At 37.1% G+C, this 23,916-nt stretch overlaps 1 protein-coding gene across 9 annotated transcripts in view; it reads right to left on the reverse strand.

Moving 5' to 3' along the window:
• NCOA2 (nuclear receptor coactivator 2) overlaps positions 1–23,916 on the reverse strand; it is a 258,144-nt gene that overhangs the window by 212,195 nt on the left and 22,033 nt on the right. The gene's annotated exons all lie outside the window — the stretch shown is intronic.

Here is a 23,916-nt window from a genome sequence, read left to right on the forward strand (position 1 = left end):
CCATGTGATATTTTCAAAGACCAAATCATAAATCTGATTTAACTTAATAACTATTTCTTTTCATGTTTTGTTGCTATGGCTTTAAGTTATCTTCAAGGCTAGAGCGAACAAAATTCATATTCAACTACAAATGAATTAGAAGCCTGGGCCTTATACAGATTCTCCCGGAAGTAGTTATAGGAGGTAACTCAGAGATGACCTGTGCATTGTTCTCCTTTATAGATAAGAAGTGGCAAATATATTCCTGAAAAGACATGCTTTGTAAAAATGTGGTCTAGCACAGAATAACTGTATTTTATAGTACAGGAATCTGAAATATATTTAAAAACGGGACACAGCCCTATATTAACAGTTCAGGGATTATGGACATCTGGCCTCCATCTTTGATTTAATAATATATTCCTAAACTTCAATTACAAAACCTCTTCGCCACGGCATCTTCCAGAAAAATACTGAAATTTCTTAGATAAAAATAGTTTAATATCAATCATAATTAAAACAAGCATCTACTTAATGCTAAGGAAGTCTATGAAAAAAATGTATGCCTAATAGCAATCTTTTAAAATAATAGAACTTTACTTAAGCAAGACTGGAAAAAGACATTTATTCTTCATGTTAGCACAGATCTTGCAAATGAAGTTGATGGTTTTTTATTTTCAGATATTTTAACAGTTCCAATCTAACAAATTTATTTATGGGAAAAATTAGGCTGATCAAAGCCTACTGTAATTAAAGGTGTTTGGCACAGATGTTGGTCCTCAAATGTTTGCTTTGTTATCTGTCTAATCCACATTGACATCACAGTAATTAGCACACTGTCTATAATATTTTAAATGCAAATTCAACAAAATTAAGCTATTATATATTGGGAAATGAACACTGATCAAGCTATGAAACATACTTGTATCTCTATTACTCTAAGATGTCAACCATATGGGTGGCACATGTCTATACTCTGTATGAAGAATATACAAGAAAATTCAAAGCCATAGACAGACTGTGCTGACTTAAGCTAATAAAAATACACAAACACCCACCTAAAGGGGAACAGATTCTGATGCTTCAACAAAGAATCAAAGAGTCTTCAAGCCTGTCTCTCTCCACTTCATACTGATAATTCACCTGTTCCTTTATTTGTTTTGGCATTTACTTTGAGTCTCTAGTACTGTATGGCAGACACTGTTCTAGGCATTACAGACAGAAGGAAGAATAAAATGAAAAAGAAGAAAACTACCTTCATCAAACTTATATTCGATAAAAGATGCAAATGGTTTCCTGTCACATAGTAACTCCGAAATATTGCCTGAAGCCATAGGCTGGAAATGTGTCCAAGACCATGTCCATGGGTGATTTTAAAATTCCACCAAAAGGCTATGAGTCATTAGCAATATATGTTATGGACATGATAAACAGAGAAACATAAGACTGCGAACTTGGATTTGCCATCCTCATTCTAAGGAATGTTTTCTCATCCTCCTTCCTTCTTATGTACCACATAAAAGTTAATCTAATAATGCTAAGTTTTTTTAAGTGCTAACTTCTGTGACTGAGTGGGACTGAATGGTTATATCCACTTCAGTAGAGGCAGAGGAATACTATTATTTAAATGAAACTATTTCTTAAAAAGCTCAGTGTTTTCACACTTCTCTGACTAAACATACAACAATCATTGTGACCTGCCTTCTTAGAATGTAGAAAAATTATGGTAGAGATTATTTTATAGCCCTTGTCTCTCTTTTTAAAAGTTGATCTTTTCCTCCCCATAAATGTTCATGTAGCAAGCAAAAACAAAAACATTAAACTAATCATTCTTACAGCAGCATAGGAACCGAAAAACTGCCCTAACAGCTGTACTCCTACAAAACAAAACAAAACAAAACACAAATGTCATAGAAACTATGTTCCAATGATTGAAAATGCGAAAAGGGGAAAAGCTAAAAATTTCCATATACCACATACTTCAATACTAAAGGTGTGTTTAATTATTATTAGTAAGTAGTTCACAATTTCCTGCTGATTAATTAACCCTTTAAAACAAGCCAAAGTTCCTATAAAAAGCAAAGTGATTTGACTATGAGACAAACTGATATAAAAACCAACAGCATGTCCTCTCAACAAAAGACACACACAGTCTAAAAAGTAAAGGCATGGAAAAGATATTTTATGCAACTGGGAATTTTTAAAAAGCTGGGGTAGCAATACTTAAATCTGACAAAATAAACTTTAAAACCAAGGCCACAGCAAGAAACAAAGGACACTACATAATGATAAAAGGACCAATCCAACAAGAGGAAATAACCCTTGTAAAACATGTATGCACCCAACACAGGAGCACCTAAATATGTAAAGCAAATCTGGATACACATAAAGGGAGAGAGTAACAGTAAAATAGGCATAGTAGGAGATTTTAATACCACATTGACATCAATAGATAGATCTTCCAGCTAGAAAATCGACAAGGAATTGGTGGCCTTAAATGACATACTTAGATGAGATGGATTTAACTGCTAACTTCAGAGATACTAATTCAAAAAAATATATGTATCTTTAAGTTCATTGAGGTATTTTTACAATTTTAACTAAAATTTGGAAACAGCCCAAGTGCCCATCAGTGGATGAGTGGATTTAAAACAAACAAACAAACAAAAAAACTGTGGTAGATTTACACAATGGAATGCTACTCAGCCATTAAAAAAAAAAAAAAAAAGATGGGAACCTTACCTTTTGTGACAGCATGAATGGACTTGGAGAGCGTTATGCCAAGTGAAATAAGCTAGTCAGAGAAAGGTAAGTACCATATGATTTCATTTGCATATGGAATCTAATGAACAAAATAAAATAACAAACAGTTGTGTGTTGATCTTGGGTCCTGGCAGAAGGGACATTTAAAATAAATTTTGAAGGATAGAATTTAATATCCAAATTAATGTGGGAGAAGTATATTTTAAGCACAGGGAACTCATTGAGTGAGCATTTATTAAATGCCTCATATGTGGGTAGTAGGGAAAACAAAGAAGACCTATATTGGGGAGGGGGGAGCATATATAATCACTAAGAGAATATATTACAAAACAGTGAAGTACAGGAAGAGAAGAAAGAAAATATGACTATGATCCAGATTTAATGATGTTTCCTGTTTTATGAAAACAATTAGCCTTTTTAGTCATGCCACCAAACATTTGATGGTGAAATGAAGTAACAAGTGTGAAAATTCCTCCAAAAGGTGGCAAGGCATTGTATTAATAGAAATATGCAAAGTGAAGTTATTTCTCTTATGCTGTTGACTTCCTTTCCTTTTTTTTTTTTAATTATATCTAGTTAACATTTGTTGAGTGCTTATTATACACAGGACACTTTTCCAAGCCCTTTAAATACATAATCTCATTTAATTCTCTTGATGATTCCATAGTACAGATACCTATTTTATAGGTAAGAAGTTAAGGCACTTGCCAGAAACTATACAATAGGCCAGCAATGCTGGGATATGAGGAAAAATGTATGGAGTGATGGAAGATGAAACGCTGGTGAATTTCAGTCAGGACCAGATTGTGAATAATGCAAAGGACATAATTAGAGTGCAGAAAGGGTGCATTTACTAAGTGACTACTGTTTGCTAGGCATATATCTGATCTCATCAAATCTTTACAACTCCCATATTTCATAAAAATTATTAAGTCACGCTCTTACCAACAAAGCTCAGACATATTTTTATTCTCACTAAATCATGCTAATAAATGACAAAAAGAAAAAAAGTATGACTTCTTAGCATATTCTCTACTATATATTACTGCCTAATTCTATACTCCCCCTCTCTCCCAGTTCTATTTTTGCTATGCCTCTTTCTCTTCCTATGCAAAACTTTATTTTATTAGAATCCTTTTAGAAAAGAGAAATGAATACAAAAACTTTATAATATGTATGCTGAAATTATCCCTACTCTGAATTAACTGTAAACCTGCAGTTTATTTTTTATTAGTAATATATTTGCATCCTACACTACATAATCTATATAACGTGATAAGCAAATAGTGCTTTTCAGTGACTCCAAAATCAATGTCAATGGGCAAATCATACAGCCAAAGTAAAATACCAGTAAATAGCCAGGGAAATAAAAATGTTGAGTTGTCTCTTTTAGCCAAATGTTTAGTTTTTAGATAAATTAGTTATCTGAGAATTTAGCATGTATTTTTCTAGTACATTTTTGTGAAAATTCCCTATTTATACCTTCATATCCCCTTTCAAGTTACTGAAGTACCAAGACAAAACAACACATAAATTAAATGCTGTCCTACAAATCTTAACTATGAATTTAATTAGCAGTACAAACAGAACTCTTATATTCAAACGATAGTTAATTACAGAACATGGAACTAAAAGAGGTGACTGGAAGATTTTATGTTCATGGTTATCCATCCCACCAAGAGGGTTCCCTGCAAGGATTAACACAAAACTGTTCATTTCAACATGATCAGAGAGCGGGAATATCTCTGCCATTAAACATATTATTTTAAAAATACTGTTTCTAATCGGCAGTTAGCCAAACATATCACTTACATAGCAAAAACTACCTTTTTAAAGAAAGGACAAATCTAAAAAACAATCTTTGAAGACAGTTAAAACGCTATGCCCAAAGCCACTCTTGCTAACAACTGCATTGTTAAATTATGATCCTGATCCTAATCTCTTATCAGTGTTTAACAATAGCTTCTTCATAACAAAACTGTCTCTACAGAGCATGCATTTATAATGAAAACCTTAACTATCTGAGAAATGATTGATTAGAAAAAAAAGTTTATAAAATTCTAATTCATTTTAAATGGCTGTATAAATTTTAGCTCTTCAATGAGGAAAAATTAAAACCTTTTTATGTATACTAACTCCTGCCACTGATTAAAAAACAAATACAATATGCTGTTGTGAAAATCTACTTTTACAGACTACTAGCCCGGCCAGCATGGCTCAGTGATTTTAATATTGACCTATGAACCAGGAAGCCATGGTTCAATTCCAGGTCAGGGCACATGCCTGGGTTGTGGGCTTGATCCCGAGTAGGAGGTGTGCAGGAGGCAGCCAATCAATGATTCTCTTTCATCATTGATGTTTCTCTCTCTCTCTCTCTCTCTCTCCCTTCCTCCCTCCCTCCCTCCCTCCCTCCCTTCCTTTCTAGCATCAATCAATCAATAAAAATATATATTTTTTTAAATCCCAGCCTATTTATTCCATTAATTCTGAAACCATCCAAATATATATAAATACATTTCTAAATTCCCACCATCTGCAAATGGGCTATCAATACTTTTGAAGTTCAACCATTTATCTAAATGAACTAAATATTTTAACTCTGCTCTAAGGAATGTTAACAGTGAAGTAGGGGTTAACTGTAATCAGAAACCAAGCCCTCCTTAGGAAGGATCAAGAGGAAATGGTAACTTTTGGAAAATCCCAAATATTTTAAACTCAGGAACATATCCAGTTTTGACAAGCTATATGGCCATGGCATAAGTGCTTCCATCTTCAGTAGCTGTTCAAACAAGCAATCCTTTACAAGTTTGACAGAGAACAGAATTCGTTTCCCCTATCCAGCTGCACTATTTCAAAGTCCCTTAAACATAAGTGTGACAAGATTGATTTTTTCAGAGCTCAGGTATTTATTGTATTGTCCTAAAGGACCTAATTTTAAAATAAATACGTGTGTGTGCATTGGGTTGGGGAGGGAATGAAGAGAGGAAGGGCAGTCAAAAGAGAAAAGATAATGAAAACCATTCGTCTACATTAATACACACGGCATATTTAATGCTCTTCTTTTAAAGCTTTGTCTGTCTGTCTTTCTTTCTCTCTTTTTTTTTTTTTTTTTTTTTGGTGTGTGTGTGTGTGTGTGTGTAAATCAATGCTTAGGAACAATCCAGCAAATTGATAAATAAAAACACTAAACACACCATGGGAGTACTTACAAATCAACATATCCAACAAAAGACTTCTAACCAGAATGTATAAAGAACTCTCAAAACTTAACACTAAGAAAACCAATTTTTTAAAACAGGCAAAAAAATGCAACAGGCTCTTCATCAAAGAATATGACAAATGGTAAATAAGCTCATGAAAGCTGGCTCAACATCATTACTCATCAGGAGAATGCAAACCCAAACCACAACTAGATACACCACACCCACCCATTAGAGAAGAAGAAAAAAACTGACAATACCAAATGCTGAGAAGGATACAGAGCCAACTGGTATCCCCATGTATCCATGCAAAATGGTACACACACTTTAGAAAGTGGTTTGGCTTCTTATAAAGTTTAATAAATTAAGTTGAAAAGTGAACAAGTTTAAACCTACTTCCCAACCCAGCAAGCCCACTCCTGGATAATTACCTATGAGAAACAAAAATTTATGTTCCTACATTCTGTAGCCAACAGTTTATAACAACTTTATTCAAAACTGCCAGAACCTGAAAACAACCAAAACGTCTGGTGAAAGGTTAGATAAACTGTGGCACAACTATATACGCAATGAAAAGGAGTGCCACAGTGATGCACTCCGCCGGGCTCACAGGGCTGTGTGATTCCAAAAACAAAACAACCGCAACAATAAAAAGCAAGGCTGTGTGACTCCACATACATGGCAATCTAGGAAAGGTAAAATGACAGAAACAGACCAGTGCTTACGAGGGGCTAAGGATGTTGGTTGGGACTGACTGAAATGAAGCACGGTGAAATTTAGGGGGAGGGTAACAGAACTCTAAACAGTGGCTACATGACCACTATTTGTCTGTATACATTTGATTGTATACATTTGCCAAAACACACAGAACCATACATTTTAAAAACAGATTATGGTGTATGTTAATTAAGGTGAAGAAAATGCTGGCCATCATCACAAGTCTACTGGGAAAATAATACCTTATTATAAAACTGTCCGTTTGCCCATCACTTGTATAGATGCAGTCCTGCTGGGTACAACAATGAGAAAACATAAATAAAGAAGACAAAAAATGGCACAAAAATGGTAACGGGGGTAGGGGGTGTTGCTACATGGTACTCAATCCAGACAAAAAGACTTGAAAGTAGATGTGACTAAAGTCTATTACCAGGAAAAATACAAATGGAAAGAACATTATCCTATTTGCCAATCCTATCACACTAGATGAAAAGGTTATCAGTTAATTGCTTAAAACTTTCGATTTTTACAAACCAAGAGCAAGCTTACAAATCTCATTTTTCACATAGTACACAGAAAGTGAAGGGGGGCAGTATAAGCAAAAACCATAAAATACTTGGGAAATATGTTTTTAATCAACTTTAATTTGAACATAACAGCAATTTTGACTTTTTAAGGAAAATTGTTAATTTTTTGGAGAGGAAATGCGGCAGATTGGAAACTGCAAAAAAAAAACCAGTCCAGGGACCTCGGAGAATTAAATCAGATGACACATACTTAAGTCCATAAATGGTGAAGTGTAAAAATGTAATAATAGCTGTTAGTAGACTCTCTCTGAGCTAGAAACAATGGACATGAGAATTTCCACGCCAGCATGCTACTCCCACGGATGATTACTGTCACAAGGCCATAAATGGAAAAGCTACGGCTTGAAACCCAATTTGTATGACTCCACACCTAAGCTCTTAGACCCCCTATATTATTTCATTTCCCAACAATTCTTAATCAACAATTTCATACCCATGAGCTTACAGAACAAAGCAATATTCAGTACCGCTAGAAGGTTCTAGAAGGTAAGGGGAGTCTGAGCATGTAGCATATGGGATACTCATTTCCATCTGAGAACACCCATGTGATTGCAAGTATGTGTTGCACTTCTAGGCGAGTTTCGGTTACAATGGCCAAATGATGTGGTTATTTAGCAATATCTATGCTGACCTACCACTTTCTAGTTCTCCTCCATTTTAATGTGCATTATCTCATTTGAGATAGTTAGTCACCCAGTAGGGATACATAATACTAGGTAACTGGTACAGACTAGTACCTTCACTTCAATCCAATGAATGCACCAATGCTCATGGAGCACCTAATTGGCTTTATAAAACAGGCCCAACACAATAAGCTCAAAGAAGGAAGTGCTGTTCTGTTGGGGGGGGGGGGGGCAATCACTACCTATAGCTAATTTCACTTTTTTTCCTTTCTCTGACCAGGTATATAGTTTCTAAGTCATCTAATTCAGGACCAAATTATAGAGCATACTATCTTTTTCAGCCCATATGGTATTCTTTCACAGAAAAACACCCTCATCTTATGGACTTCTAAAATGTGAACAATTAAAACATCACATTTTCCCACGGTGCTCTTTTTCAAATACAGACATGTTTTTTAAATGCCTTTTAAGAGTTCCATACTAGAAACAACAATGTTCTTTCTGCCTACAGAAAGTACTGCTGGTAGCAGAGAACAGAAAACAGGTTCTTTCCTTCAAAATAGAAAGGAAGAAAAGTAGGAAGGAAGGGGGATTAGTAATTATAACAATGGAAGAGGATAAGAAGACACAGAAAGACCTTTGGCGGGAGAGCTCGGTGGGTTGAGTGTTGTCCCAACATACCAAGGTTGCAGGTTTGACCCCCCGTCAGGGAACATACAAGAATCAATCACAAATGCATCAATACGTGTAATAATAAAACTAAATGTGTACAAAAAAAAGTGGAACAACTAATCGATGTTTCTCTCTCCCTCTCTTTCTCAAATAAACAAATTTTTAAAAAAAATTTTAAAGATATGATAGTGTCAAAAATAAAATTTAAAAATGAAGTAATACATCCTTCACTCTCCATTCTCTAAATATCCATTTGTTTTTCTCTTAGCACTCATTAATATGATAGCCACATACAACATAACTTGCATAACAATAATATGCATTCAATACATAGTTGTTGAATATTGGTTAAAGAAAATGAATAGTACAAAAAATGTTTAATTTTTTAAAGACATGGGAAGATATTATCTAGCAAAACAATTACTAGTGAAAGGTTCATAATAATCACCATTCATTTAAAAATATATATTTTTTATTGATTTTTTACAGAGAGGAAGGGAGGATAGAGAGTTAGAAACATCAATGAGAAAGAAACATCAATCAGCTGCCTCCTGCACACCCTCTAACTGGGAATGTGCCCGCAACCAAGGTACATGCCCTTGACCGGAATCGAACCTGGGACCCTTGAGTCCGCAGGCCAACGCGCTATCCACTGAACCGAACCAAACCGGTTAGGGCATTATCACCGTTCATCTTAATGAAAGATGGAGGGGAGGGGCAGAGGGGGGAAAGGTAAATGAGCAAACACTGAATGAGTTACCCCAGGCTGGCCCTAGGCAGGGAAAAGGGCTTGAACAGAAGCTATGAAAGCCAGGAGCCCAGTGCCTCTTTCGCCACCAGCATGTACTCTCCTTACTGCTGCCTCCAGAGCCACAAGATGGGTTTCAGGCCTCCCAGCTGAGCCTACGCAGATGCCGAACGCCCCCTGAGAGCCCTCACACCACCACAGTGCTCCTTTCCAAGTTCTGGGGAGAGGTGGTATCTAAAAAGTGAGGTCTGAGGACTTGAGGGACCCTGGTTGCTCTAAAATGGTAAAGGGATGAGTGGGGGGCATTCAGAGTACGGGTTCACAGAGTTCCTTCAGTAGGATCTGCATAATTTCTACAAATTATGACTCTAAACAATCAAAATATAAAGCATGTTAAATGTTTCCATGTGAATTGGCTCACATATGGCCTTAGTCACAACTTAGTAAGGAAGGCGTCAAGACTAAAATATTTAATCCAATGCTCAAGGGCTTTGGTGGGGGGTGGGGGAAAGCGAGTGTCTGTGTGTGTTAAAAATGATAGTTGTCAACCTAAAATCTACAATTTTCTTTCCTATCATGAGGTTTTAATTCTTTATTATGTTGGCTTTTTCCCTAAGCACTCCATTCAGAATTATATTTCCACTGCCTGCATAAGTAGGTGTCTATAAAACATTCACAAAACAAGCAAAAGAACACTTTACAAAATTAGGTAGCAACTGTTTTTTCCAGTTTTTTGGCGTTTTTTAAAAGCCCTTGGAAGCTTGGAGTACTCATTAAATGCTTGCTGTTCTGTCCTAGTATTCCGATTTTAGCAAAAGATGGGATCACAAGAGAACTCTGGTGGCTACAATTCACACACTCTCTCTGAGCTACAAACAATGAACATGAGAATTTCCAAGCCAGCATGTTACTCCCACGGATGATTACTGTCACAAGGCCATAAATAGAAGAGCGACGACTTGAAACCCAATTTGTATGACTCCACACCTAAACTCTTAGACTCCCTATATTATTTCATTTCCCAACAATTCTTAATCAACAAATAGCAGAATACTAGTCAAACGTGGACCTTGTAATACCGTCTACACCTAAATGTCCTAAAGGTTCATAAAGGCAAAAGGCTCATGCAGAAGGACAGGGCTCAGTACACTCCCACCTGTAGCTGATCCACATAACGGAAACCTTCAGTTCCCCTAACAGGAAAGAAAAGCTACCCAATCATGTCTGACTTGACCCTAACACTAACCTGAACCCTAACCCCCTAAGGCTAACCGCTAGCCACACCAACTCCTTGGGTGACGAGGAAAGAGTCCTTTTTACTTAAATAAATGCCAGTTACTAGACACCCAGATTTTCCCTGCAACCATCGCTATTCCTTCAATACAAACTGCTAAGCCATTCGCATTGCCCTCTTCTATAACGCTGACCTTGTTTCAGCTTCTGCGGTTCATTAAAAAAGCACTGAATACTATTTTGAAATGAAATAAATTCAAAATAACAGCATTTGGGAGGTTAACGTGAAAACTTTTGTTCCGATTTCTGAGGCTCTGTGGGAATAATGGTATTAAGCGCTACTATTTTTCTCCCTTGTTCCCCAGGAGGTGGACTGCCTTTCCAGATACAGTGAAAAGACTACCAACAGAGTAATAGTTACACCAATAACATATATAAATAGGACTGCTGAGAGTATAACATAGATTTTGGAGTTACTGCACAGAGGGACCAATAATCACAGTACTCCAGCTTTTAGTAAAAACCAGTTCACGGGTACAAATTGTCTCAATTTAAATGTTTGATAATTAGTTTCTATGTATTAAGTAGTACCATTCAAAGTGGTTGAAAACTCTCTCTGTAAAATAACCACATATCTAAATGTTAAGTATTTTTTAATATTTTGATTGATTTTTACAGAGAGAGGAAGGGAGAGGGAGTGAGAAAGCCAGACATCCATGAGCTGCCTCCTGCACGCCCCCTACTGGGGATCGAACCCATAACTTGAGCACAGGCCCTGATCAGAAACTGAATGGGCAACCTTTCAGTGCACAGGACAACCAGCTGAGCCACACCGGCCAGGGCTAAATGTTAAGGGTTTTCAAAGCTGTTTTTAAAAAAGGAACTGAAGTGAAAAACTATTGTGAAATAAAAGCTTACTGGCCTGGTCTGAAAAGTTAAACGAGGCTTAACCTTCTAAGCTGTAAAGCATGTACTGGATTTGGTTAGTTAGAAAAGCTAAGAGTGCCACTAGCAAGGATCACTCAATACTGGCATAAGAAGTTTGGCTCAAGTACAAGGCTTGTGTTCATGGCAGTGAGGTTATAAAATACATTCACTAGGCCACGATTTCAACCAATGGGCAATTACAGGACACTGAAATGTTAAGGGAGGCATGAAAGGAAGCATTTTAGAAAGCTTATTCTCAAAGGGGAGTGAGGGACATATTAGATGAGTGATCTAAAATGGTACAAAGTGAAATAAGAAAAAGAATAAAGGCATTGTTTAGATTTATAGTAAAAAAAAAACCTACTGACACTGAAGTAACTGCTTATCTACATCAGTGAAATTTATCAACTCCTTTTTCTTATAAAACAGATTAAGTATGGTTTAGATTATTTATGAAAATATTTTCCTGTATTTCTAAAGAATCACATAAACGATATTTGTGTAAAAATCTCCTTTAACTTAGCAAAATTAGGATAGTTGTTAATGGCTGGTCCTGAACAAAAGGAAATAAATGCTACTTCACTGGAAGAAATCATCCCAATCTGACGAAATGGAAGACCAGGAGATTACCCCAAAGCTGTGGTTCGGCAAACTGCAGCTCTTTGGCCCCTTGAGTGTGGCTCTTCCACAAAATGCCACGACCTGGGCGAGTCTATTCTGAAGAAGTGGCGTTAGAAGAAGTTTAAGTTTAAAAAAATTGTCTCTCAAAAGAAATTTCAATCGTGTAATGTTGATATTTAACTCTCAGAGTTTGCCAACCACTGCCCTAAAGGAACAGAATTTACAATGAAAAGCTTATCATAGAAAGAAAATGCAGGATGAGAGTCAACCAACTGAAGAAAGCTTATCAAGAATAAATAGTGCAGAGATCAACTTTTAAAAAACTCTTAATGAAATAAATAAATAAATAATAAAATAAAAACTCTTAATGGTTTAAAATTATTTTTTAAATCTAAATAAACTCACATGACACTTATTGTGCCAGGTAATGAATGATACATATACATTTAAATTAAGTTACCCTAAAAAATAAGAGAAAGCACAACAATGTAAATATATTTAGAACTACTAAAATGTGCACTTAAAATGATCAAGATGGTAAATTTTATGATTTTTTTACCACAGTTAATAAAAACATAAATAAAATACAGGTAAAAATTGCATAAAACAATCTAGGATTTTATATATTTAAAATGGAGGCATGAGCCAGGACCGGTTTGGCTCAGTGGATAGAGCATCGGCCTGTGGACTGAAAGGTCCCGGGTTCGATTCCGGGCAAGGGCATGTACTTTGGTTGCGGGCACATCCCCAGTAGGGGGTGTGCAAGAGGCAGCTGATCGATGATTCTCTTTCATCGATGTTTCTAACTCTCTATCCGTCTCTCTTCCACTCTGTGAAAAATCAATAAACTATATTTAAAAAAAATAAATAAATAAAATAAAATGGAGGCATGATATGTTTAGGAGCTCTCTTCCAAAACATATTGCTTAACTTTGTAGGGAAATAAAACCAGGAATTTTACTTATAAAGATACTAAAAAAGTATTAAGTGACTTATAGAAATTCCAGATTCAGTGAGTTCTCACCACTGTCAACAGGTTCTGCAACTTTAAGCCAAAGGATGTATAACCAAACCAATTTTCCCACAGGCTAACTGACCGGATACAAGAGCTAAGCCCCATGGCATGTTATCTATGTGAGGTTGAACAAATGACTTTATTCTAAGACCTGCCATATTCTGATAAAGGTCTTGAAAGTGAAAATTTTGATCCTGTGAGCACTGATTTGTAGAGTTGGCAATTTTTTGCCCCTGGGTTCTTTTTAACTACATAAAAACAAATACACTAAACTTGGGGAAATACATCAGTCCCAAGAGAACATAAAAACTACTGCAGTTTTTAAAATATATTCATTGCATTGGTTTCCTCAAAACACTGAAAAGGAAATCCCCTATCACTCTGGTCATCACACAGCCCTCTTAAGAGAGGCATTCTAAAAAATCTAAGGTTTTTCAATTTCATTATTAGATAGTATAAAAAAGTAGGTTCCTTTACTGTTAAGTGAACAAGTCAAAACCATTAGATTGAATAAGTCAATTTTCACAAATGTAGATGTATATACATGTGATTTTTTTTTTTTTAACCCTAAAGAATCAGGAAGCCAAAACCAGTTTGGCTCAGTGGATAGAGCGTCGGCCTGCGGACTGAAAGGTCCCGGGTTCGATTCAGGTCAAGGGAATGTACCTTGGTTGCGGGCACATCCCCAGTGGGGGGTGTGCAAGAGGCAGCTGATCGATGTTTCTCTCTCATCGATGTTTCTAACTCTCTATCCCTCTCTCTTCCTCTCTGTAAAGTACATAAATAAATAAATAAATAAATAAATAAATAAATAATCAGGGGGAAAAATTATTGGGCTAAAAATTATTCTAACTGAATTCCATTAGGAAAAGTGGAAATATTAGTGAGCTAGATTACTAAGTTAATGAAGAAGGAAAATAAAATGGGAGGGGGGGGGTAAGGGGACACACATAAGCAGTCCATTCATTTCGAAACCTTACAGATTTTTTTAAAAATTCCAAGCAGAATTTAAAACAGTATTTCTGGAAATCAGATACTGTTCTAAAACTTTACAGAACCTCAAAGGTTATTTACCCCAACAAAAGTCACCACGGAAGCCCTCTCAGTTACTGGAAAGAAAAGAAATACTATATCTAGTGTAGAAATTAGAACTTAACATTTTCACATGTGTTAGAAGTGCCTATGTTAGTTAGGGGTTACACAGAACTGAGCACACACAGCCCAGCTCCGGAGGAGAAACCACCTACTGCAACTCTCTTCAAAAGTGCCGCACGTGTTCCTTTTATGGTTCAGCCTACACCGCCTGTGTAGTGGAAGGGGGAGGGAACAGAGCTCACTCTTCTCCTGGGTACTGCTACCTCTGTCATTTAAAAAAGCATCCAGACGCAGGGCTGCATCCAAGCTTATAGTTCATGAAATATACAGTATGTACAATTGTGTACACTCATGAAATATACAGTATGTACAATTGTGTACACAACAAATGTATAGTTTGGTGAGTTTTAACTAACAGGTTACAAGTGTGTATTACTACAGCAATCAGTAGAACATTCTCATCCTTCCAGAAAGTTCCTTCATGTCCCTTTACAGTCAGTTCCCCATCCCAGCCCAGTCAACCACTTGTCTGATTTCTATCACTATATATAGCTCAGGTTTTCCTGTTTAAAACTTCATGTAAATGGAAACATAGAGTATCTGTCAGGCTTTTTTGTTCAGAATAACATTTTTTTAAATAGGGTTTTTTTTATTTTTTATTTTATTTTTTAAAAACATATTTTATTGATTTTTTACAGAGAGGAAGAGAGAGGGATAGAGAGTTAGAAACATTGATGAGAATCATCAATCAGCTGCCTCTTGCACACCCCCCACTGGGGACGTGCCTGCAACCCAGGTACATGCCCTTGACAGGAATCGAACCTGGGACCTTTCGGTCCTCAGGTTGACACTCTATCCACTGAGCCAAACCGGTTTCGGCTAGTTTGTTTTTTTTAGAGAGAGAGGAAGGGAGAGAGGGAGAGTGAAACATGAATCAGCTGTCTCCTGCATGCCCCCCCCCCCAACCCCCCACTGGGGACGGAGCCCACAACCTGGGCATATGCCCCAACGGGAATCGAAACTCCTGGTGCACAGGGTGATGCCCAATCAACTGAGCCACACCAGCCATGGCCAGCATAGCATTCTGAGATGTAGTTGTTATAATGATCACTAGTTTGTCCTTTCTTTATTGCTGAATAGTATCCCATTATATTAATATTAGAGTTTATGCAACCATTTACTCTGACCATGGACATTTGGGTTTTTCCTAGTTTGGGGGCTGTATGAATAAAGTCACTGTGAACATTCACGTATGTCTTTTTATGGACGTGTGCTTACATTCCTCTTAGATAAATGGTAACATGAGAAAAATATATGTTAAACCTCACAATAAACCTTCTAAAGAACTTCCAACTTTACTTGGTATTGTCACTTTTTATAAATTTAGCTATTCATTTCATTGTGGTTTTGATTTGCATTTCCCTGATGGCTTATGATATTGAGCATCTTTTCCTGTGCTGATTGGCCGTTTGCAGACATTTTTTGTGAGGTATCCAAGTCTTTTGAACATTTGAGAAATAGGGTTGATTTCTTATTACAACACTTTGGTTAAGTCAAGAGTTCTTTACATATTCTAGATACCAGTCTTTCGTATTGTGAACATGTTCTCCCAGTCTGTGGCTTGCCTTTTCATTTCTTAACAGTTTCTTTACAAGAGCAGATGGCTTTGGTTTTCATGAAGTCCAATTTATCTATGTTTTTTTCTTTTACAAAATAGTGCTTCTTGTGTTCTAAGAAATACTTGCCTATCCCAAAGTTGGTATGATTTTGTCCCGTTTTTCCTAAAGCTTTTATAGTTTTTGCTTTTAATATAAACCAGACCAATGAAATTCAATTTTCATAGATGAAGGAAATATTTACTCACCTTAACAAGGTAGCAGTGTTACAGATATACACAACACTTATTTAATAGTGCTTTCTGTCAAAATCTTATTCAGGTGTATCTTTAAAATCCAGCCAGGGACTGGGGCCCCTGCTGGGAAGGAGCTGCCGGAGATAAAGTCAATCTCACAGGCGCTGGGGATGCTGCCTGCCCTGGAGCTTCCCCCAAGCTCCAGCTAACAGCGGTGGCACACATGCGACCATCCATCTACATTTTGAAAAATATATATTGATTTTCCACAAATGATGATGATGGCTTTTTTCTGCAGTAAATGTGCTTATACAATGTTTTTTCCTATACACCAAGAGTACGATCAACACCAAGAATAAAAAAGTGCTTTGTGTATTTATTTATAAGACATATTAATCAATCAAACTCCCTAATGAGACAAAATCCATACCAAAACGCAGTACCTTTTATAATTCTTAAATTGTGGTTAACATGTATTCCTCAAGTCCTAATTACATGGCAATGTTTTAAAAATAGTATCGGTAAGGGGACATACGTAATACTTTAAACAAAAAAAGATTTTAAAGTAAATAAAAATAAAAAAACATATCAGCCTATCTTTTTAAGGAAAATCTTATTTCCCATGTATTAGAAATTTATAATACATTAATATTTCCTGAAATAACAATTTTTTAAAAGGAATAACACCATATAGTGGATTTAATAAGGCATAAATAAGTAAAATTTCAATATTTATTGTTACATTTATTAATAGTATCCAAAATATCCATTATAAAGGATTAAATCTCTTAACATTTCCCATAACTTTAATCGTTTGGTAATTTTAAGCCATCTTTCTAAGCAAAATAGGTTGAACAGCATTTCAAATGAAAAACCCTTCCCACAAGTAAAACTGTCTTTTGTGCAATTGCCTGATGAACTGGAATTTCTGGTCTAGAATTCCAGGCACTGAATTGAAAAGAATGTTTCCCATTTCCACAGAACTACAAGTGGAAATATGTAAATTAATTCATGAGCAGACTCATTAATTTAGATAAAAAGTATAAACACATTAATTGAGCACCAAAAATGTGACAGTTTTTGCACAAAATTAAAAACAAGACAGCTGCTACCACTGGAGTTTATAAATCTAAATTAAATGAGCAAAAAGGCAGAGAATTTTCATTCCACTTGTTTTCCAAGGAAATGGTGAGTCTGGTAGTCAGTACTCCAATCTTTAAACTAACAATGAAGTGACTCTTATTTCCAAAGGCTGATAGTGGCCTAATTATTGGTGCCAAATCATAGTTTCAGTTTGGGTAGGAAGAGAAAATGTTGACCTAAGTTGGAACCACAGAGATCAAGTAAAATGGATTCCCTCTGGTCACCATTTCCTGGAAGTTTTGGGTCAGTAACTCAGCCTTAACTGATACTGCTTACAACCCATATCAACAGCCTTCAATAAAATGGCCACAAAGTGATTCTAAATAAGACCCAAATAGTCCCAGCTGGTTTGGCTCAGTGAACAGAGCATTGACTTGCAGACTAAAGGGTCCTGGGTTTGATTCCAGTCAAGGTTGTGGGCTCAAGCCCCAGTAGGAGGAATGCAGGAGGCAGCCAATCAATGATTCTCTCTCATCATTGATGTTTCTCCCCCTCCCCCCCCTATCTCCCTTTCTCTCTGAAATAAAAAAATCCTACTAATAAGAGTAATATGCAAATTGACCGCCACTCCAACACATAAGATGGCTGCTTACATGTGGTCAAAGATGGCGGCCTCCATGTGGACACAAGATGGCTGGCAGGTGAGGGCAGTTGTGGGCAATCAGGCCAACAGGGGAGGGTATTTGGGAGGAGCCAGGCCTGCAGGGGAGGGGACTTGGGGAAAACCAGGCCATCAGGGGAGCAGTTAGGCATTGATTAGGCTGGCAGGAGAGTGGTTAGGGGTGATCAGGCTGGCAGGCAAAGTAGTTAGGGGCAATCAGGCAGACAGGCAGGCAAGCAGTTGGGAGCCAGCAGTCCTGGATTGTGAGAGGGATGTTGGACTGCCCTTTAGGCCTGATACCAAGGGACAGTCAGACATCCCTCGAGGGCCCCAGATTAGAGAGGGTGCAGGCTGGCTGAGGGACACCCCCTCCTCCATGCACGAATTTCATGCACTGGGCCTCTAGTAAAATAAATAATATGCAGACCTACAAAAAGACTTCTGCTACTCTGAAACATTTTCATAGTATTTTTATATATTATAATATTGTTACTTCAATTTTTTATTTATTGATTTTAGAGAGAGTGAGGGAGACAGAGAAAGAAAGAAATATCGATTTAGTGATGCATTTATTTGTGCATTCACTGATTGCTTCCTGTATGCGCCCTGATCAACAACTTTGGCACGTTGTTGACAATGCTCTAAGCAACTGAGCTGCCAGGACGCATGTCTCTACATAGACAGCTGAAGGAGGACCCAAAACAAAACTGGGAAGGTTGTGGAGGGCATTCTATTGATGGTTCATGGCTTTTGGTAGAATCTCAAAAGGATTTGGCAGATCAAAAAATTATGTAATTGTTGTCAGCGCCTCCTTAAATCCTCACAACAGAACCAAAGAGCAGATACCATTATCATGATGCTCACACAGAGAACGGGGGGCTGAGCTGGGTTTCACTCTATCCCCTTAACCCCTCTGGGAGCTGCCTTCAGCACCTGAGGAGCAGCAGTTCAAGGTAATGGGTACAAAAAGTGGGGAGGAGTCTTTCCTCGGGTAAATTTGCTGACAGTTTAAGCATTTTAGGAAATAAATAACACCACATAAGCCTAAGTTATGAAAAATAGTTTTAGGAAGAATTTTCTGATTCCTAAAAGATTTGCATAAACCCAAGCATTATCCCATCTCCTATATAGGAAATCTATCATCTTCCATATATTGTAATACTTATTTTGGTGAGTACAAGAGAAATCCTTTATTTTAGGTAGTATGTATATTACTAAGCGGGTATAGTGTATGACCAAAGAAAGTTCTCAAAATTCCTGAAAATGTATCAAGTGGTTTCACGCCGCCTTTTCAGTTCCTAGCAGAAGTATCCCTTTTCTATGAATGGGTCTAGACAAATGCATTATTGCCTGATGGAGTCAACAAGCTGCAAGCTGCCTGTCCTCCACACAACAGTAAGACATGTTATCACTGTCATTTTATCTGTTTCTACCACAATTTTGGTTTACTGGGGACAGTCACTGGGAAAGAATAAAGTGCACTTACTAGTTACACATAGCATACCCCAAGGGAAATGAAAAGTCTTCTTTTGCCAACTAAAAATCTTAATAAGTTACATATTAAAATTAGCAAGAAAACAGTACTTTATCTTTATCTCCTTCACAAATCTCTGAGCAACTAAACTTTTGATTCTATCGCTTCCTTACGATGATTTAGTTATTAGCTTGCATAGCAACTCAAATGAAAATGACCAACAGCTGGTTACAGACTGAAATGCTCTTTTCTCCCTTTAAACTTCCCATCAAAAGATATAAAAGTGTCAATGATTATGACATGTATAAATAACTCACCAAGGTTAAAAAAAGGATTAGTTCTGAATGTTCTGAATATGCAAACGTGAGTACTTAACACAGGGTTATGACTTCTAAAATAAGATTGGAAACAAGTTTCAAACAGGTTCTTAATGTTGGGAGGATAGACGTATCAGTAATGCTTCAAGTCAACTGCATGCCAATAATTAAGTAACTGAGTACACGTACAAGCTTTAAAATTACCTCTTATTCTAGGTTTTATTTAGCAGAGGCCTATGAATTACTTACCACTTACCTTCAAACATCATATAATTTCTTTTTAAATTACATTTCTTGGGGGTGACATTGATTAATAATATACGTTTCAAGTATACAATTCTATAACATATCATCTATGTATTTCCACTACCCAAAGTCTAGCCTCTCTCCATCACCATAAATTGACTCCCTTTAGTGTCTTCATGCTCCCCCAATATACCTTCCCTCTGTTGTCTGTGCCTAAGAATTTATTCATTTGCTGCTTCCTTAAAATGAGATTCTACTAGGTTTCAGGATTTTAGGACAAATTTAACTCCCTATCTCCCTCAAGGCAAATTCTAATTCATTATCTGTCTTCTCCCTTTCCCTCTTCCTACTTCAAATTCCAATGACAATGAACACAAATAAGACTCGTTTTCACGAGAACTTATTTTCTAACTAATTTTTTTCATTCACTCAACAAACTAGTATCTACAAAGTGCCAGGCACTGTGCTAGGCCAGAAAGACAAGATCCCTGCCTTCTAGAGCTTGGACTCGATTGTATTGGTTTCATGTGTCCTTCCCCTGGATTGTAAGCCTATTATGGGCATCTATTATTCCACCTTTAAAGCAAAATTTTTAAATAATTGAACACCCCAAGATTTTGTTCCTTCACTCAGGATTTGTTAATTCATATATAACATGTGAAATTCTGTTCATTATAAAACTGCTTAATAGGAAATGAAATATCTGAGATTTGCTTCAAAATATTTGATGAGAGACAGTAGGTAAAGGTACAAAGGAACTGACTCATGGGAGTTCATTAAATTATTCTATCTATTTGTACATAGGTTTAAACTTTTCTATAATTTTTTTAACTGTAAGAGACTTAGCAATACCAAAAATATTACTTTCAGGAAGGTGCATAGAAAGACAGCACAGAATATTTCAATGCACTTTATTGAATCTACCATGGGATTCTGAATCCTAATTTTAACTCAATTATAAATATTAAGTATCCATTACTTCAAACTTCTCATTTATTAAAACAAAAAAAGTAGTACTAATATATCTCACTGAAAGCATATTAAGACTTTGTGGTAAGTTATTACAGAGAACCCTAAACAGGGACAATGCTGAATTATAATATATAAGCATTAACACTAATCACGCAAAAGTATTTTCGAATTTTCTTTTCTAACTTAATAGGTGAAATGGGGCTCTTATTACAACACCATACAATTACCAAGTACAAGGTGATATTTCTTGTTATTCAAGCTAATAGAGATCATGACAGAAATGTAAAACTGAAGTTGAGATAATATGTAGCATAGAGATCAAAGAATGATGATTTTAAAAACGTAAGACTTGTTAATCCTCACCCATTTTTCCATTGATTTTTAGAGACAGTGGAAGGGAGGGGGAAAGATGGAGACAGAGAAACATAGATGTGAGAGACACAGCCATTGGTTGCCTCCCGCAGGCGCACAAGGAGCAGAGCCTGCAACCAAGGTAAGAGCCCTTGACTGAAATCGAACCCGGAACCCTTTAGTCTGCGGGCACTCTATCCACTAAGCCAAACCAGCTGGGGTAATATAATACATTCTACTTGACATTTCCCAGGAACCTCTGAAGCTCTCATTTAGAGTCAACAGCTGGTCTAGATAATATACAGTTTAAGATTTCATGGACATATTTAAATGTGCCCATAACCACAACAATATTTGCAATAGCATTTTACAAATATAACAATAAGGTTATAAAGCGTTTAATCTATACTTTCTCATTTACTCTTTTTTTTTTTTTAGACTTTTCATTGATTTTTAGAGAGAGAGAGGAAGAAAGAGGGAAAGAAGGAAACATAAACGTGAGAGCAAAACATCGACCTGACCAGCTGCCTACTGCACACCCCCTACAGTGGAATCGAACCTACAACCTTTTGGTGCATGGAATGACGCCCAACCAAGTAAGCACACCAGCCAGTGCTTCTCATTTAATCTTCACAAAATCATGTTAGGTGAGCTAATGAGAATATTATTAAAAGATAAGAATCTGCCTATGGCTCCAACTCATGAGTAGAGAAGCCAGGACTAATCTCAAAACATCTACATTCAAATTCCTTTCACTTTCTATTATCCCAAGCTGTGGGTGCACTAAGAGTTTATAATTAAAGATTAAAAAAAAAAAAAAACTAAATACATAAGGAAAAAATAAGAACATGATATCTGGCTATCAATGGCCAAATGTATGGTCTGGGTAATAAGTACCAGTAAAGACCAGAAAGAGAGAAAACTGGAAGGGCCAAGGTTATTGGAAAAGATCTCTTAGAAGCATGAATGACACATAAACCAGGAGCAGGACATCTGGCAGAAGTATAGGGGTGGCTTTCTATCTTTCTAGAACATATTCATAATCAAGAAAAATTAAATTTTTTGCTAGACTATAAAAATTAATTAGGACAAATCATTGTAAAAGCATACAGTGAGGCTCACATTTAAAATGTTCTTTATTTCGGAGAGGAAGGGAAAGGGATGCACACACACACACACACACACACACACACACACAGCAATGATGAGAAAGAATCATTGATTGGCTGCCTCCTGCACGCCCCACACTAGTGATCAAGCCCAAATATGAGGAAGCAAAAAACACCCAACCAGAGAGGCAGAAAGAAAGAAGAATACAAAAGTGTGAGGATAGTGTAAGGAGCCTCTGGGATGGCTTTAAGTGTACCAACATCGTATTTTTGGGGTGCCAATAGAAGAAAGCAAGCAGGCCTTAAATAAAATGGCCACAAAGTGCACCTCCAAAAACATCCCACCGAGCCAACAGGCTGCTGGGAGATGAAGGGAGGGTGAGGCGGCGAATGAGGTGCATCAACTTTTGATATATGGCAGCCCACAGAATGGAAGCTGCCGCAGGAGCCCGACCCACATCACAGATCTAAACCCAAGTCAGACTGCGTGCGCTTACAGGAAACACCTGCCAAGGAAACCTACATGCACTCATCACAACCCTCCAACTCACCTTACTCCGCTTAGAAAATAAGACCTGATGGCCTTATGAGGAAGTCCCCCACCCCCTGGCTAACCACGCCTGTTTCCAGTTGCATGCCTCTCCTATAATGCATCGCTATTGCCCAGAAGCCATAAGAGCGCTCCACTGCTGAGAGGCTCTGTGCTTCCCCAGCCCATGGGTTGTTTTTGCAGACTCAGCACTAACTTGTTTTAGATTTGTCACTTGACAAGGTTATGCTGTCTGCTATGTGAATGTGCAACAATCAGACCTAAAGGAAAAATTCTCACCAAGAAGGAGCTAGATCTGGAATGATCACCTTCTTCTGATTCAGTCCCATGACCTGTAGTTACTCACTGAAGGTGGACACGTGGTCAGAGCTTGGCTGGCAGTGAAGAAAGGCTACCAGCCTAAAGGGTGTTACTGACATTTATAGATCATACCTAAAATGGACCCCCCTTTAAAAAAATATTTTATTGATTTTTTTTACAGAGAGGAAGGGGGAGGGATAGAGAGTTAGAAACATCGATGAGAGAGAAACACCAATCAGCTGCTTCCTGCACACTCCCCACTGGGTATGTGCCCGCAACTAAGGTACATACCAGAATCGAACCTGGGACCCTTGAGTATGCAGGCCGATGCTCTATTCACTGAGCCAAACCAGTTAAGGCAAAATGGACCCCTATAAAAACCAGTTCTGACCTGGTTAGGTGTTTCAGTTGGTTGAAATATGATCCTATACACCAATATATTGCTGTTCAATCCAGGTCAGGGCACATACCTAAGTTATGGGTTCAATCCCCAGTCAGGGTACATATACAGGAGTCAATAAATGTATTCTCTCTCTCTCTCTCTGTCTCTCTCTGTCTCTCTCTTCCTCTCTTTCTCAAAATCAATAAAAACATAGCCTCGGGGTCAGATTAAAATAAAGAAATACAATAAAAGTATTTTTAAATGGTTATATTCTGTATGTGGAGGTGGACCACAATCACTGTAGAAATTTCCTTTATGCTATTCACAAATGCTTCGCTCATTACCAGCAAGAGAGGGCATTTATTTCTTTGAACTTCAAGAACAGAACTTCTGAATGTTCTTCACTGGTAATTATGTCTAACTATCTCATCTATCCCTG

This window comes from Pipistrellus kuhlii, unplaced genomic scaffold, assembly GCF_014108245.1.
Source record: "Pipistrellus kuhlii isolate mPipKuh1 unplaced genomic scaffold, mPipKuh1.p scaffold_m20_p_14, whole genome shotgun sequence".
Lineage (NCBI taxonomy): Eukaryota > Metazoa > Chordata > Mammalia > Chiroptera > Vespertilionidae > Pipistrellus > Pipistrellus kuhlii.